Source organism: Falco punctatus (genome assembly GCF_963210335.1).
Source record: "Falco punctatus genome assembly, chromosome: 1".
NCBI classification, from domain to species: Eukaryota; Metazoa; Chordata; class Aves; order Falconiformes; family Falconidae; genus Falco; species Falco punctatus.
In genome coordinates, this window is record NC_137580.1 from 85,197,373 (window position 1) to 85,211,434 (window position 14,062).

At 42.9% G+C, this 14,062-nt stretch overlaps 1 protein-coding gene across 3 annotated transcripts in view; it reads right to left on the reverse strand.

Moving 5' to 3' along the window:
* The window catches only part of GALNT9 (polypeptide N-acetylgalactosaminyltransferase 9), a 313,510-nt gene extending 299,791 nt beyond the window's left edge, over window positions 1–13,719 (reverse strand). For 2 of the 3 annotated variants that reach the window (XM_080373517.1, XM_080373516.1), the window contains exon 1: window positions 12,784–13,719. The gene's annotated coding sequence lies outside the window, so the exon portion shown is untranslated. Of the gene's footprint in view, window positions 1–4,614; window positions 4,649–12,783 lie in introns of those variants that run through there. The other variant, XM_080373515.1, reaches the window with a different exon arrangement.
* Between the last annotated feature and the right edge of the window lie 343 nt (window positions 13,720–14,062).

Below are 14,062 nucleotides of genomic sequence, written 5' to 3' on the forward strand. Positions count from 1 at the left end.
CAATGTCAAGCAGGACACTGTGACCACACAGGTTAACTGTTAAAGTCTGCTTCTGCCACACTGCCAGAGGAAACAAGCTCTCCTCATCAACAGCACATAGCTGTGCTGAGCCAAGCAGTCCCCTCATTGCAGTGAAACCCCAGCATATGTGCAAAGTAATTAACAGCTACCATTTAACTCAGGAAACTAAATGAACAGGGGCAGAGCTAGAGAACATTAGCACCAAGAAACAATGGGCTGGTTCTAATGAGGAACAAAGCCCAGCACTTCCCTGTCTGCACTCAGGTCTGATACACAAAGGGCCATGTGGAAAAAAATACAACTCTCTCCTACCACCCCAGCAGTATTTATTATTGATATTTCTAGCAAAGAGCACCTGTATAGCGCAACAGAGATGGTGTCCAACTGTGCTACACACAGACTCTGCCCCCAAAAGCATAACACATAAATACACCATAATGACAGATGAAGCACTTGTCAGTGAGGCATGGCCAGATTAAGCGATGTGACCATGGTTACACAGACAGCCAAAGGATGCTGAGAATCCCTGTTACAGTCCCCTTTGTCTCCCACACTGGTAAACTCAGAATGCATTCCCAGATGGAGATAGGCAATAAAAACAGAATCAATACTGCCAGGGATCTTAGGCTTAAGAGGAGTCACTCTGACTTGCCTTGATACTAATGATAGCATGTAGAAAAGATCATCAATTTAATTGAGTGAAAGTTTCATTAGATATAAAGAAGCTGAGCAATAATGGGCATGAAATTAACAGAATAAAAGCAGTACAGGATCATATAAAATTACAGACCAATTTCTCTCCAATAAAAGATGACATTCAGAGAATGGTAAAAGCACTTCCATTAATTAATTAAAAGTGTTTGATCAAATCACCTCTTTCAGATAGATTCAAGTTTGTAGTTGCAACTATACTGTTGTTAAGAATTGAGGCAGTGGAAAGCACAGCACAGTTCTTTCAGCTGACCTGAAAATGCAGGGCTCCCATTCCCATCTCAGTGCTGCCAAATGTTAAACAGACCCTAGAAGCAAAGAGCTCAGCAGTTAATGTGGTACAATTTACAGTAGGAGCTTCACCCATGTAAAATACAGCTGTGTCACAAATGTCAGTTGCATGCATTTCATCCAGAAGATGCAGAAGTTACGCTGACTTCCAAAGTTGTAACTCAGCAGAAGAGCTGGAGCAGCAAGCATATTTTATTATGAGAGGCTGCAGGCTTTTTATTTATCCAGTTTGTGCACCAGGCAGGTGCTGGAAGGAAGATGCAACCTTTCCCCCAGGCTTGCATACATGGGCAATTATGTGTTTAAACACCTCGCTTTCAGAGAGAGCATGGAGTCTCACTGAAGAATTGCAATTCAACACTGCAGGAAGCCAGCACAAGCCAAGGAAGGATGTTGTGGAAGTACAGGATAGCACCACGATTCTCAACCTTTTCCAAACGGCCCATTCTTATTCAACTGAAAACCAGTACCAATCCAGTGTTACATTTAATAACTAGATAAGGCTATCAGCAAGAAGCCCTGCGCTAACAGGATATTAATCACCCCATCTTGGAGCAAGCACAAAGTGCTTAGAGAGTAAACATGATCGGAAGGGACATATAAAGGGCTGCTTTTTGCATTTGCTTTATGGGGAATCTCCTCAGAGCTTTTGATCCAGATGGAAACCAGTAGGGGCAACAGGGGATCCAAAGGTATCTGTTATCTACAGTTGCACACATACCTGACCTTGACCTAAAGTGTTCAGGCACTGGGTTGGATGCTCTGATTTGTGGACTATTTTAATTTACAGATTGCCATTATCCTCAAGGGGCTACTCTTGAATCCAGGAGTGACTAGTGCTCGAGGGAATCAGCAGGGGCAGGTATTATGAGCTGCAGGTAGTTGGAAGACACCTTAGGATTCCCTTATAGTGAACTCTATAATCATGAAGCCTAATTTATGGGAGCTCTGCAGAACAAACTGCACTTTAGGAAGACTGTTCTGGTGCTTCTTTTCTGAAGCACTTGGTGGCATTGCAGCAGAACCCTACAGAAAATACAAAGGGATAGACAGAAGCGGTTACTGTATAAAGATCAGGCCATGCTCTGGCCACTTCCTCAACATTAACTGCAGAAGTGCCTGCAGTGAGTTCTTCCTTGTTGCACAGCCATTTTAAAAATATGAGCATGCATCATGACAATGTGACTTTGGCAAGGAGAAGAACTGCCAATTAATGTGTCTTTACAGCAGCCCTTTCGCCTCACTAGGGCATTTTGCTTGTAGAGTTAACTTTCTATTTGCAGCTTCCAAATGAAAGTTGTTAGTTGTGTAAATACTGTTGGCCCCATGGGAATTGTCCCTCCAACCCTTGTTACAAACAGCAGAGAAGCTGGAAAATCTGACAGACAAACTGAATTCTTTGTAGGCTCCCTCTGAAATGCTTCTGGAAATTATAGTCCAGAGCATCCTTCTAGGCTTTCATTTTCCTTCCTTCCTGAATCTGCAGGCAGCACATGCTCAGCAGCTGTATCCCTACCTTCCTTCTAGTGCATCAGGAAATGCCAGCCCCTGGAAATACACATCTTTGAACTCCAGTACAACTGGTGTAAAATTCCACATGATATGCAAATATCTGAGTGCTTGGGTTTTGGTGTGGTTGCAATTTAAATCTCATGAGCTGCAAGATCACCTGGGGGTTCTAAAATGACTTGTTTACAGGTGAGAAAAAGGTTCACTTAGTTTCTGGCAGTTTCTACTCTAGAGTTGGGTAGCATCTGTGAAAGGCAGCCATTTGGTTTTGATTAATGAGAAAGGTTTGCTGAACACAGATGGAACAAACCCAAACCCACTGTGAGCTGGGTTTACCCATATCCAACAGTCAAACACACAGCATACAAGGTCAGGGAACTGGCCTCACAGCAAGACATGGGCACATTTAGGCATTTGCATGAGACACAGTCCAAAGGGACTTGCAGTCAGCAACCCAACTACCGTAGGCCCTTTAAGACCATAAGGACAGGCCAAATATCTAGAAGAATTAAGTCACCCATTATTATGGGAAGACTTTGTCATAGGCCTGTTTTAATTGGGGTGATGCTATTTCAGCATCAATTTATGCCAATAATCATTGGTCCAAGAACACTACAATGGTATAGCCCATTTACAGAAATTCTCAACCAAAATGTTGCTCCATCATTGCTGGTTCTGGAGCTACCTTGTCTTCACTGTTCCCTACAGATGTATGGTTACACTAGTTCCCCACCTTCCAGGTGTGCTGACACAGTGGGCCCTAATGAGCTCAGTGCTATCATATCCAGTTAGGCAAGGTAGACCCTACTTATGGCTTTGGGTTATTAAGGCAAGTAACACCCAGCACTCCAGCACTTCCCCTGCTGTTAAGAGTTATAGTCGTGTAAGGGCTGTAACTTCCATATCAAGCACTGGCTTTCACTTAAGACAGAGATATACTAATGACAGCTAGACATATATTGAAATCCAGCTGGTTTGGGGGCTATAAAGTGGCATCCTACCAATGTTCTTCCTTAGTCTCCCCACTTTCTCATCTTTTCCAGTTCGTTCTTCTTCTGCCTAAAAAGTATTGCTTGCACTTCCTTTTAAAAATCGACTCGATGCATTAGTTTTTCTATCTTCTTGCATCTCTGTTTCTTAGTTTTAGTTCCTACACTCTCGTTTCTAACTTGCTCCCGCACAGCTTCAGCTCCATCCACCTTCCCCATCCAGAATTTTACATTTCAATCATGTCCTCTCCTAATCTCCTGTCTTCTAATGAATTCAAGCTTAATTTTCTTAACCTCTCCACACAGCTCTAAACCATTGAGACCTTTTATCCTGCTAGTTACTCCCTCCTGCACCTTTTCTAATTCTTCAATATGCTTTCTGTAATAAGAACAAACCGCTAGAGGTAAAAGCCTCTTTTCTGGCAAGTGGAAAGAGATTTATTAGAAAGAACAGGAGAATGCTAATAGCAGCCCCATTTACTCTCTGTGAGGTCAGACACCCATTTGCAACCTGGGTAGATCCTTAAGAATCAATGCTGCAGCAGTGACAAAATGGGAGCAGCTGACCTGTAGGGGATTCAGTCTGCTTCCTCATCTACTCATGCTGTACAGACTGCAGACGCTTCTCATCCAGGTAACAGAACAGTAAAAATCTGATGCTCACTTCAATAAATATTTCATTTAAAGGAATCTCAGCACTTTTGTACAGTGCAGGTATCTTACGGGCTGGAGCAGAACAAGTTCCTTTCAACAGTTTTACCAGTCTGCTTCTATCTTGACCTAGAGAGACGGGGTCAAGCATTTCAAGCATTTCATTCTAAGAGCATGTCTATCAGCCTCCTCAACTATTTCCTGGCAGTACAATACCACTGCAAATTCACAAGAGAGCTCGATCTAAAGGCAGAAAGGATAAGCATCTTTGCATCCTGGATGCCACCTGTAGAGAGGTCTAAAGGTTTACTCATCCCTAAAATAACCGCCCCAAGCAAACCCCTAGACTGTCCTAGTGTAGTTACTGCATTATCACCCTTACTGGGTGAAAAACAAAGCAGTTCACACAAACTCCTTAAGCACTCAGACATCTTCAACCCACCAAGTTAAGAGAATATGGAGATGTTGAGCATTTTCCTCTTCATCTTCAGTAACCCGGGGACACATGCCACAGTAACATGCTGCCAGTTGTCATCATATTCTGTCTGTTAATCCTCAAAGTAGGAGAAGCAGCGGTATCTCTATAGAGTAGAAATGCCTCTAACCTCTAGAAAAAAAGACTGAAACATGTCTGAATAACTTTGACTCTTCTGTTTTACCACAGCACTTAAGTTCAGCTCCTAATTCTAACTCATAACTTGTAAAGGCCTAAAGTAGACCAGCAATGCTAAATTGTTAACAAACTTAGAATTCAAATCTGGATCTGATCTTTACTGCTTTCTGTAGAAAGGTTTGGAGCAGTTTGAAGCTCTGTGAAAAACATTTGCAGCAACAGTAAGCCATGTTGTAAAGCTATTTTTTTTTTATTATGATATGGTGATGTTATAAACAGAGAAAATACAGTAACTATTTTAAATCATTAGAAGATCTTTCTTTTCTTTCATCCTTGCTTCCAACTGTTGCATGTTTGATCCCAAAACTTCAGTCAGGTCTGCCAAAGATCATGAATTTTGCCTGGCAATTGTGCATTTGCCAATTCAGCCAATGATTTATGCCCCACTAGTAAAATACAATTCAGTATAAGGGAAAATTGGGGTGAATGGAGCTCTGCTGAAAAAGACCTAAATTCATATTCCCACTTAGAAATAGTAGTATACCGTCCACTACTAGAATTGCTGGGGTTATAGAATTAGAATGCTTGTTTTGAAGCTACTCAAAAGGCATAGATGGTTTATATGGAGTAAAGACAGTGCCCACAGTTGTGGGAGCTGCTTTCAGAGTCTTCCTCCTCTTCTGTTCATTAGGACAGCAAGCCAGAGTGAGCAGGCTGCTGAGGACAAGAGCAGAATTAAACTTGAAAATACAACCCTGCAGGAACATTGGGGGTGGGGTGGATTGTTTTCAATTTAACCCACCCTTTGAAAAAGCTTGGCATTTCTTCTACCAAGCAATGAACAGTCCCAACTGTATTTTCAGCAGCTTCCTTTGGTGAAGCACATTCCCTGTTATAACACAAGGATGTGAAATAAAACTTTAGGGATTCCTCCCAGAGTAATTGAACCCATTACATTTCATGAGATTTCTACATTTCATTTAGCCTGAAATAAAACAAATACTGTGTGTCTTTCCTGAGTCTATTGAAAAACCAAATGTACCTTTAACTGAGCTGCAAAAATGAGTCTCTTATAACTAAATCATACTTAACAAACTACAGCAGTGATACAAGTTAATTGCAGTTATCTGGAGGACGGCAGAGTTATCGTGAGTCACTCTGTAATTAGGAACAGAGCGTGGTTTCTAACGGTTACCAAAGCTATTGGTAAGAAATTGGAAGAAATTGGAAGAAATTCTTACTGTGAAATGATGAGCAGTTGCCTGTTACACTCTAATGCATTGTGGCCATACCCCAGTTACACTACTGCCATTAATATCTGCTCCAACACCACTTAGTAGAATGACTCTGCCATTCACTGTGCTATGAAGATGGGCCCTGTTCAAAAAGTTCATGGTGTGAGAAAGTATAGCCTGAAACATGACAGGCAGATATCTTTGACACAGGGAAGAGAGGAATGAGCAGCACTTGTTAGCATAAACCCCATTTACATTCAGACTGAATAGTTAACCAGAGACTAAAGTAACAGGATCCTCCTGCCAACTACATCCCTCTCACACATCCTGACGAGACAGGAAATATGGCACATCATGTCTCCGATGTTGAGATGCCTATGGTCAAACATACGGAAAAAAAGAGAAAAGCAGCACAGATTTAAAGTCTGAGAAAGAACTTCAGCAGTAAGTTACTGGATACAGGTCATCAGAGACATGGTTAAGTTCCAGGTGTAGAAAAGGGTAGAACTGCAGCCTGTAAGATGATAAATGCAAAACAGAAAATCACAAATGTCTCGAGAGCAAGAGGTGAAAAACTGGATAAGGAGAAGGCAGAGGCTCTGACACCTTTAGAGACAGGATAAGGAAGGAGAACAAAATCAAAGCTGAGATTTTCTTTTTACTAAAAGAATGGGACTCTGTGGAAGCTTCTCTGGACTTTGGTCCAGAGAAGGATCAGGAATGCCCTGAAGCACTTATGCATTGAGAAGGGTTTGGATGATTGCAGTTACTTCATACTAAGGAAGAGCAGTGTGTGTTGCCCAAGAATGCCAAGAAATTCACAGTGCCCCTTCACAGACTTCAAGTGCCAAGCTGCAATCATTTGTATATAAAAATGGAGAAAAGTAGAAATATTTAATCAGGTTTCACTGGGCAAACCTCTTCTCTCAAGAAAAGTATCAGGAGCGTCTACTGTCTGCTCAGTACAGTCCCACAGTTTCCTCAGAACCTCCTAGTGCTGTCTGCCTGCAATTTCTCTTGGGTAAGACAGTAACTGCTGTTAAAAGGCCTCATTAGTGTAGGGGTGCTAACAGTCCCTGGAAGATTTAAGGCTGCATTTCAATAACAGCCCACAAAGCATTCAGTGAAACTTCTTCATTAAGCTGCTTTATGATAAATCAGTGCTAAACTGTAATTGCAATTTGCTTTTCAAGAACACCCATTTCTCAGAGGTCTATAAAAGTTCAGGATAAACATCAGCTAAGCCAAAATTTGCACTTCAACCCCTTTGTTTTTCGGATTTGAATTATCCCCTATTACCTTCCTTATATACCTCTGACATTTATGAGATCTACAGCCAATGTGTTCTGTGCCTGTTGGCAGGAGCACAGCATTATTCACACTACCAGATACCACTTTCTATAATAACTCAGAGTGAGGGGAAGGTGCAAGCAAGGAAACTTGCCCAAACTATCTGCAAAGAAAAATAATGTATTTTCGTATTCTGTGGTACAAAAAAAAAAAAAATGTGAGTTTTTTTCAACACACATCTAAAAAGGGAGTTTTGAAGCTTTGAGAGACAAATGTCTCATTTTAAGATCTCTACCCTCTGAGGGTATGGAGGACAATCTCAAGAGGCATGAAGGGGAGAGAAACAAAAAAAAAAAAAAAAAAAGAAGAAAGAAAAGAAGAATGAATAATGATAGTCAGCTCTTTCTGTCCAAATCTGTCACTTGCTATCACAGCTAGACATACCTCCCCTGTGCTTCTGGGATCACAACTCATTAACCTGAGGTTCGTGTATGCCTAAGGTAATCAGTGTTTTGCAGAGGGTCCATAGAGTACACAGCACAGATTACCATTTTAAGAAAGGAGCCATTTGGAAGCCTATTTCTGAAACAGATGCAAACCGTCTTTCCCAAGGCTCATAACACGATGTCCTGGCATCTCCTTTTTCACCAAACAGATGTCCCCAGGAACAGTCTCCCAGTGGTACTGGCTGCAAAGTAGACCTGGACAGATACATCACTGATTCAGCCTCTGCCAACAGGGTCTTGTAGATTCCCTGGTAGAAATGAGGGATCACCTGCCCTTGGGACTAGTTTCATTAACAGCCAAATCTTGATATAGCTGCGCCAGTGCAAATCTCTGGAACAGACATCTGGGCCATTTACCCAGCATGAAAACAGGGAGTGCTACCCTAGTGGAAAACTGCAGCTTACAAAAGATAAGCACAGCTAACATGGGTAGTTGAAAAATGAGAGCTGGATGGTAGACTCCCATTTCAGAAAAGACTCTCAGGGGAACACTGAGGTGGAAAAACCATATGCCCTTCCTTCGTATCAAATTCTTGCCACTCTTGAGTGTCAGAAAAGGGAGCTGCACAGGTTAGTACAATGTATAACTCTTGCATCAACAGTGTAGTATTTTAGAATTGTAAATGTAACTGCAGTGCATGTGAAGATAATGACATCAAAAAGTGACACTGAAAAAAAGGGTGGTTAATTGGCTCTAGATGGCATTTACAGAGAGCAGCTAATCAATATGCCAGATAATCAACACAAGGCAAATTTCACCACTGTCGTTACTACATTCATTATCAGTGGCAATTTTCTCACTTTGGACAACGGAACTTACTTTTGCCAGTGTCACCTCCCAGTTCTACTGTACTTAGAGATTAGTACTGTGAACTTTATGTTTCCAAAATACTAACCATATGTTCATGCTTTTCTGTCCATTTTTTCCCTTCTCCATTTGTGCCTTAACAAACTTTCTAGAAAAAGTCCACTGATGCTTTAAGATTATTCTCAGTGCATACCAGACAGTCCTTTCTGCAGATATTTGTCATTTAAATATGTAATTCTCATTTTCAACTTTTAATTGTAAGAACTTTGCAGCAACAACAATTTTCAGGATACATGATTGCAAAGAAGATCACAGAATCATAGAACAGTTTGGGTTGGAAGGGACCTTAAATATCATCTAGTTCCAACCCCCTGCCCTGGGCAGGGACACCTTCCACTAACCCAGGCTGCTCAAACTTCCATCCGTCCTGGCTTTGAACACTGCCAGGGATGGGGCATCCACAAATTCTCTGGGCAACCTGTGCTAGCATCTTGCCACCCTCACAGTAAAGAATTTCTTCCTAATATCTAATCTAAAACTACCTTCTTTCAGTTTAAAATTGACTGCTACTATACTGCAAATAAATTATAGTCAACCCAGTTAGCCGTTTCTAGAAAAACTTGATTTCTATCTTTATTAGCTCCACTATCTGCTTATAAAAGGGAAAAAAAATAATTCTACTTAGGAAAAAAAAGGAGGTTGGGGGGGTGGGAAAGTTTTCCCTTTTGGCGCTGAATTTCTGACCATTAGAAAAATAAGTGTTGCAGAAATGATCTGTGCCATGCAGAGTATTTTAATGTAATGGGCATCCTCTAATTTGTACTGTGGGCACTTTAATCTCTAGGATGTTAAAAGCTAAATTGCATAGTAAGATAGCAGAAGCTAGGAGATCACAGAAGAGTCTAAGACCTGTTTAGGTTTTTTCTACCACAATGGAGCAGCATTTTTCACTCCTGCTCAGTATTTGTCATCCATTAAATCTGCTTAGGAGGTTAGTCCGGCAGTTCATACATACTCCATCTGGCTTCACAGAATCCTGCATCCCTCAGTGTCTAGTAAAGCCAAGGAAATGGAACAGTGAATAAACTGTGTTGCCTCAAACAGCACAGAAACACAAGTAATGATGTTACATCCATTTGAGTTTACCCTCTGCAGTGCAATGTAAAATGGGAATGAGTGGTTTATGATGCAAAAATTGAAATGATGTATTTGTAGTTCCCGTGTAACAGCTCAAAGACACTTTTACCTTTACTGAGGAATTATAATCCCCTCGCGTACCAATCTCAGGGCAGCTCATTGAGAATTCTTTTTTAGCATTTGGCCCTGTATTCAGCAAGGCTGCATAAGCCAAACAGTGGGGAACATGCTGCCAAGGGGGTAACGAATAGGCCATACTGTATTTTAATTATGGAGAAGAGAACAAGGTATTGTGACAGATGATGGCAGGTTGCATTGATGGTTTCTTTGATGGAAGCCTGTCTTAGTGAATGAAGTGTCTTTCAGTACAGCAAAAATAATGAGCTCCCTAGTGTAGGCTCAGCTATTTTTAAGAAACCATTTTCTTTCTGCTCCACAGTTATCAGCCAAGCTACACCAATCCTTTCAAACACGGCTCAGGGTAAAAAAAAAGCATAGCTGGAAATGCACGGCAGTCCAGCCTATCATTATGGATAATGAAACAAACTGTGCCGAGTAGCACTTAACTCTCTGATTTAGAAATCCCACAATTTGATCAACAAGGCCCTTTACTGACTATGCAGCTGTGCAGTCACAGGCAGCACAGATTTCAAATGCAGACAGGATTCACCCCCTGGCATCATCTTCATTAACGGTCCAATTCACCCGGTACTTTCTCCTGAATGTTGCCACCCTGAGCCCCTGCCACAGCACCTGGCTCCATCAGGGCACCTTCACAGAGTCTTTACACTCTGGATTTTTGTGCTGGGTTCCTGAATCCTGACACCACAGCTCAGCTTTCCGCCCCAGTTACAGCCTTCTCACAGCTTATTTAGGACTGCCCTTCTATCCAGGGATCATCAGGCCCTCCTGGCTGTGATTCCTTTAGAAAAACTTTACAAGAAGGCTCTCAACAGATCCTGTTTCCCCCTGGCCTATCTTAAACCATGCAACAGGACATCAAGTATTTTATGTAACATACAGCATCATGTATCCACAGCTACATTTCCCACAGATGCCAGTGCTAAGGAGATACAATTTCTGGTTACTTTTAGCTAGGAGGGTTGAGCATTTGTTGTCCTAAAAATCAGATTTCTTCATCGATAGGCCAAATATAACCCAGAGCAAAGCTGACAGTGTTGTACGCTAGCAGAAAACAAACTAATGCCAATGCCAGGGCAAGTGTTTCTAAACAACTGGCAAATTTATAAGCAGACAGGAGGAGGAATAATTAAGCATTGAAATGAATACTGACCATAATAAAACAGGCTAATAAAATGAACATCTCCTTCTAATTATGAGAAGAACCTAATTTCTGGTAATAGTATAGCCTTCATTAACCACTACAAAGAAAATGCAGTGGTAAATTAAAACAAATGCGAAAGTTAGAAATCAGAAGTAATTTTCCTGGAGAAAATAGGAGGGATTTCCCCCATTCCAAACCCTTAAATATAATGGATACCCTAAAATTATTCTGAGCGTAGTTCTCCTCTGGAATGAATCAGCATTGTTGCAGTAACTTCAAAAGCAGGAGAAGTACAAGCTAGACACCTGATGCTGAAACTTAAGGGGGGAGGAGGTGGGAAGGTCTTCTCTACTATCATTAATCTTTCATGAGCCGTCTCCGATTCCTGCAAATTTATTCATTATTTGAAAGTATTTCCCAACTAGTCAGCATGAATCATTTCCAGACTTTGGGCAGTTCACTAAAATGTCCATTTCAGCAGCATGCAATTTGAGATACGCAGTTTTGTAGCACATTTCTGCTTCTGCTTTGCCACCGGAAATGTTTCAGCAGGGATATAATGACAAGGAGACAGGCAGCGCACATCCAGCACAAGCTGTTATATTTCAGGAAATGGGGAACATTCTTCAGGGAAACCAGACACAAAGATTAATTACTTCTACCCTGCAAGCATCCTCAAATAGCATAAGCAAATTATTCATCAGTATAATTGAGAGGGATGTGGTGAATTCAGTTGCACCTTTCAGTCAAAGTTGGAACCCGTTTTCAAAGTTCTGGCCTTGGTACATGAATGACTGAGTACAGCTCCATTAGCCTGAATTATAATAAAAAGTAAGATTAGATTATAAAACTAATTCTTAATTAACTATAAATCTCTCTCACAATTCTCTACTTCTAATGTACATGAAGTCTACAAAGAGATGGCCAAATAGCTATGTCCAAGCCATGCTTGCACGACCCGTGTCCACCTGCAGGACAGCAGCTCTACATCCCCCTGGGAGAGTAACTCCAGTTAAAGCCTGGACACAGAGTGGTAGTTCTCTCCTCCCTGCACAGAAACCAGGAGCCCACAAAGGTTATCAGAATTAACTGTATTTCCCATGAGTCAAACCTTGTTCATGTATTTCAAAGAAAGTAAAAAAGGAAGGAGACTGTGTCTGCCTTCAACTGCCACTCACCAAAGACGTATGCATTTATTTATTTGAAGGAAAATCTCCTATAGCCCCTGCCCTCTACAGAGGTCTATCCTATAGACCGTATCTCTGAAATTGCTTAGCCTGAATCTTTCTAACCAAATCAGCCTTAGGCATCATTTATGGAAAATAATTAAAATGTAGAGAAAGAACCAAATATCTCTAACAGAGCTATTAGGTAGCCTCAGCTCCATGTAGTGGCATTTGTAACTACTGTAACTTTAAAAAGAGCATTGTTCCTTTAACCACAGCCTGGGTACCTCAGGAATCATGCGCATCCTGCTGCATTTTGGCACAAAATCCTTTCCAAACAGTAAAGAAATCACCAGGATCTCTTTGCTGGTCAACATTTGGTCCAACCTCAGTTTTAATGACTAAGTCTGTGAGGGCATGGTACATTACACATCCTGTATTTCTTGTAAAAACCTCTTCTCACATACTTTGTGTAGGGTAAGAATTTCATCAACCATGACAGAGACTGAAGCCCTTGAACAAACCCAGCACTCACCTGAATTCTTTCACTCAGTTAAGACCATTCACCTACCTGATGATCCAAGCCACTCAAGCTTGATGGATCGCAATCCCCACCACAGGCAGAACGGGATTTACTTCAAGTACAACCAGGACTCAAGCACATCAAAGAACCGCCACAGGATGCTGAGCAGTATCGACAGCTGATGTCTTCGTGCCTGTCATTTCTGACACGGTGCAGGCATCGGTCAGAGCTGGCAGCATCCCAGTGCTGCAGGGGAGAGACTTCGACAAATCAGCCTGGATTGTCTTGAATTAGAGTGGACTGATTCTTTCTCTATGGTCCTGAGGACAACATAAGAAATTCAGGCTGTACATCCTGAAATAGAATTGGAAGTAAATATGAAATGGGTTCCCAGGGGACCAAGTAGCTTACACACTTGGACTTAGCACTTTTTTCCAGCTGACACATTCAAATAGTGCCTGATGCTGAGTGCAGGTAAAAGTTTCTTCAGTATTCAAAGATCCCTTGATTGCTGTTAAAAAGCCTAATCCAAAGCCTCCTCCCTCAAAGCCAGCAACTGCCAGCCATTCGAGCACTTTACTCACTTCCAGTGGATCAGGGTGCCGGACTCCACAGGGTCATTTCAGGATCTGCCACTGGAAGGTGCTTCTCTTGGCACTGGGTAACCACTCCATTGGCCCTCACGAGGCAGATCCCTGCCGCCCTGCCCCAGCAGTGGGGTGCAGCGCAGCGGCCTGGGAGAAGGCCCTCCTTTCGCCCGCACGGACCCATCCCTTCTCCTCACTAGCACCAGCGCTGCAGCGAGCCCTGGCTTTCCCCTTGAGAGGGCTGCCATGATTAGTGTGTTCGGAGGACTAAACTCCAAACATAATTAACTGCATAAATGCTAAATAAGCCTATAGAATGGCGCTGGCTGCTGGTGCCCCGGCAGTGGCTGCAGGGCTGCCCCCCTGAGGCGGCCCTGGTTCTGGCCGGTTCCAGCCTCCCGCGCGGCCCCCTTGAGGTGGCGCCGGTTCCCGCCGCTCGCGCGGCCCCGCTGAGGCGGCGCAGGTTCCCGCCAGTTCCCGCTGGCTTCCCGCCGCAGGGCGGAGCTGAGCCCCGCCGGGAGGCTGCGGGCACCTCGGGGAAAGCACGCTCAGGAAAGGGCGAAACCCGCACAGCGTGAGGAAAACAGTGTGAGGAACGGCCCTGCGAGCACCCGGCGGGGGGGGGGGGGGGGGGGCAGCGGGAGGGGCGCTGCAGAGCCCCCTGCAGCCACCATAGAGAGAAACATGGTGGCGCAGGGGAAGGGGCAGCAAAGAGGAGCTGCTGGGGGGTGGCCACAGCC